The 4,368-nt window shown below is 40.8% G+C and overlaps 1 pseudogene; it reads left to right on the top strand.

The window, feature by feature from the left end:
• The first annotated feature begins 778 nt into the window (after positions 1-778).
• Positions 779-1,117, top strand: LOC104668552 (annotated as a pseudogene).
• The last annotated feature ends 3,251 nt before the right edge of the window (positions 1,118-4,368 follow it).

The following is a 4,368-nucleotide window of genomic DNA, read 5'->3' as shown; positions in this document are numbered from 1 at the left end:
TTCCAACAGCATTCAAACATGCTATTTTCCAGTCAGCATTCGATCTGTCATTTTTCTGACCTATTCCAATTAATGAAAACTCTACCTTTTGAGTTTCTCAAGCAAAAAGCATGGTCATTCCTGACCTCTCTTTTTCTCACACCACATATCCAGTTCATCAAGAAATCCCACTGACTCTACCTTCAAAAACTGGTTACTTCTCACCATTTCTTCTATTATGCCCTGGTCTAAGCAAGCATTTAGTGTCTAGATGATTACCATGGCTTCCGAGCTGGCCTCCCTACTTCTATCCTTACCCTCCTACTATTCCCAGTGCAGCTGCCAAAGTAATCCTTGTCTTGTCACCCCTCTACTCAAAACTCTCCAATGGCTGCCCATCTGACTCAGACCAAAAGCCTGAGTAAGTCCTTACAAAGACCTAAAGAGCCTTTGCTATTTGTCCCCTACTCTCCTGTTACCACTTTGACTTTGTCTCCAATTCTGCCCTTCACTCACTTTCCTATAGCCATAGTGACTTTCTTGTTTCTTGAAAATACCCAATACATCTCTTCATGAGGGTTTTCTCACGTGCTCTTCCCTCTGCTTGAAACGCTCTTGTTCCAGTGGTCATGAAGCTCATCCTCTCCCCTCCTTTTAAAGTCTTTTCTCAAATGTTACTTTCTCAGGAACATCTTATTTGACACTGTTCTTGAAATTGTCCTTTTCTCTGCTGCCACCAAGGTTCTGCACCCTCCCCAGGAAGCTAAGGCTGCATGGAGGTGAGGGGCTTGCCCACACTATGGCCTTAATCTCCCAGCTTGCCTGCATCTATTCAGCCTTCATTCTACATGAGAATTAAGTGACCGTCAGGGAGGATAAGATCAATGCCCTCATTAAAGCAGCTAGTGTAAACGTTAAAGCTTTTCAGGCTGGCTTGTTTGAAAAGGCCCTGGTCAATGTCTGCATCAGGAGCCTCATCTGCAATGAAGGGGCCGGTGGACCTGCTCCAGCAGCTGGTGCTGCCCCAGCAGGAGGTCCTGCCCCCTCCACCGCCACTGCCTCAACCACAGAGAAAAAAGCAGAAGCAAATAAAGAATCTGAGGAGTCTGTTGAGGACAAGAGCTTTGGTCTTTCATGACATGTTCAATAAAAAGCTGAATTCCGTTGGCTATAGTGGCTCAAACCTGTAGTCCCAGCTACTCTGGAGGCTTGGGCAGTACCATCTCTTGAGCCCAGGAGTTTGAGGCTGCAGTGAACAAAGACGCCACTGCACTCCAACCTGGGTGACAGAGCAAGTCTCAAAAAAACAAAACAATACAAAAATACAAAAAAAAAAAATGAACTCAGAAAAAGGGTTTTAATTACACTGTCGGACACACTTTCTATTCTCCCTGTTTTGTTTTTCTTCATGGCACTTATCATCTTCTAATATCCCATATAATTAACTGTTTTATTGCTTGTTGTTGTATTTTTCCTGTTTGACACACAGACTCCTGAAAGTAAGCTCCACGAAGTAAGGCTTTTTGTTTGTTTGTTTGGTTGGTTGGTTCACAGCTATATACCCAGCACCTAGTAGAATGCCTGCCACACTGTAGATGCTTACATATTTGCTAAAGAAATGATTTTAACATCTTAACTAGGTGTTCTGTATTATTTTGTACTTATTCAGGTGTACAAGTCTAGCAGTATTGTAAGCTTCCTGATGGCCAGAATCATGACACTTACTTTGCTGACTTCCCTCCACGGCACAAATTATAAAGATCAGCTTCCACATCAAATGCCTACTGAATTGAACGGCACAATAAATATCCTGATCAGCATTCAGCTGAGTCCTTCACAAATTCCTAAGAGAAATAATCAAATGGTTGTTGTTTTAAGACTTTTTTTAAACATTTCAAAACTTTTAGTTTCGGGGGGTACATGTGCAAGTTTGTTATGTGGGTATATTGCATGATGCTGTGGTTTGGGCTTCTAATGATCTCATAGCCCAGGCAGTTGACATAGTACCCAATAGGTAGATTTTCAACCCTTTTCGCTGTCCCTACCTCTCTCCTTTTGGAATCCCCAGAAAACAATAAGTTTCAGAGTCATCTATTACACAATAGAAGCCTAGTGAGACAATTTTGTAGCATTGCTTTTGGAAATTATGGGTAAGGCCGGGCGCGGTGGCTCAAGCCTGTAATCTCAGCACTTTGGGAGGCCGAGACGGGCGGATCACGAGGTCAGGAGATCGAGACCATCCTGGCTAACACGGTGAAACCCCGTCTCTACTAAAAAATACAAAAAACTAGCCGGGCGAGGTGGCGGCGCCTGTAGTCCCAGCTACCTGGGAGGCTGAGACAGGAGAATGGCGTGAACCCGGGAGGCAGAGCTTGCAGTGAGCTGAGATCCGGCCACAGCACTCCAGCCTGGGTGACAGAGCGAGACTCCGTCTCAAAAAAAAAAAAAAAAAAAAAAAAAGAAATTATGGGTAATTCCCATATTATCAAGTTAGCTGTTCCATGTTAAGTTTTCTCCCTATCTAGTAATTTACTTACAAAATGACTTAACTCACTGCATATCTTTATCGGTTAAGTAGGCCATTTATGCAGCAAATGTAATAGATCACAAAATGTACAAGAGTCCAACAACAATATAATATTATTTTTTGCTTGCATAACAGTACAGGGAAAGTAGACAGGGTGAGGAGGTCTTCCTCCATGCAGTCAAGTCTAATAGAATCTCTGTTTTCTTCAACATGTAGCTTCCTAAGTCACCCTAGAAGTTTTCTCCATCCTAACCGAACAAAAATGGAAAGAACATGCAAGAGCACATATGGGAGGTTTTTGTGGGCCAGTCTTAGAAGTGGTCCATCACATCTACAAAAATTTCACTGGTAGGACTCAGTCACATGGCCACATCCACTGGGAAGTACAGTTTAGCTAAGAGCTCAGGAAGTAGGTTTGCCAGATTTAGGGAAAATACAAAATAAAACAAACTACCGTGTACTTATCTGGTTATTATACCAGGAAAAAAAAAAGAACATTTCTGTCAAACAGATAGTATCCAAATAAGAATGTAGGAATGAGATCCCACTATATTCTTAATATGTCCTGGCCCTTTGATGGCATCTATTGCAGAATGCTCAAGACCAGTTTCTAACAACTCAAAATCAGTGTGATTACAGATGGCACTTACAAACTCACAGAAGTTTTCACTTAAGAAAACACAGAGGTAAGAAACTACAGAGAAAGGGAAATAAAGACATCGCTAGTACTGCTAAAGATAATGGTCATATTTGGAAAGCCCTTGTATCTTATCTAAAAGATGTAAAAAAAAAAAATCAAAACATCTAAAGTAGATTTATCCAATGACTATTTATTGGCCTCATTTATTTCTGTGGCAAGAATGTTTGACCTTATACGTTGCTAACAGGAGATGGTGGAAAGGAGACAACAGATTTTAGGAACTTTATCATGACCTTCTATCTGGAGATCATCAACCCTTCTTAGCTGTCTTCTTCTGCTACCACGGTAATCATTTTAACATAACTTAACCTCCAGGAAAAACAGTTATTTTGACAATTTTTATTCAGGTATGTTCCACAAAGCCTACAAAGGGCCTCCAGCTACGACCCTACTAACTAGGTGATTAGCTCAGGAAAAGCTGAGTATGACTGGCAGGGTGAGAGAAGTATTATTCTTCAGAGTGACACTGAAATGTTTTAATTGCCTAAAGATTTAGTCTCAGTTCTCAATTTAAAACATCTTAGAATGTTTTTAATTATCAGAAGAAATTTTAAGTATTAGGGAAGGGAGGCTGATTACTAGTAGGGGGAAAAATAAATTACTACCAAGAAGAGCCTGATTGCAGACATCACCCTAATACCTGGACCAGTGCTAGGTCAGTGGAGAATGTGGGTGCTAAATTATATAGTTTCTGAACTCATCTAAACTTAACAATTCTAGAGAGTTAACCTACTTATTAAGAAAGGTAGCACACAATATGTTTTCTATTTTCATATCATTTTCCACATTTCTCTGTTTTAGTATAAATCTATTTTTGCAGATAAAAAACCTAACTGTGATGTGAGACTATTCTTGGGATGCTCAGTTTTCTCCTGCTCACATGGGACACACATTACCTTGTCCATTTGCCTCAAGAAATGCGCATCAGAAAAAGGTGATGGCCAAGTGAAGGAGAAATCCAGTCCAAGCCAGAGATGTTGAAATCGATGGCTCACATGAGAAGATCCTCAACACTTCACCATAATAAGTTTATCTGTGGGTCTCCCACAAGACTTTGCAAGAGCTTATCATCCTCCACATGTGAACTGATGAGAAAGGAAGCATAGAGGGATATCTTAACATTAAATACAAGTTGGAAGCCTTGCCAAAAATCAGAGATTAC

The sequence above is a fragment of the Rhinopithecus roxellana genome, chromosome 8 (genome assembly GCF_007565055.1).
Source record: "Rhinopithecus roxellana isolate Shanxi Qingling chromosome 8, ASM756505v1, whole genome shotgun sequence".
NCBI classification, from domain to species: domain Eukaryota; kingdom Metazoa; phylum Chordata; class Mammalia; order Primates; family Cercopithecidae; genus Rhinopithecus; species Rhinopithecus roxellana.
Note: the sequence above shows the minus strand (reverse complement) of the source record. Positions and strands in the feature narration are given on the sequence as shown.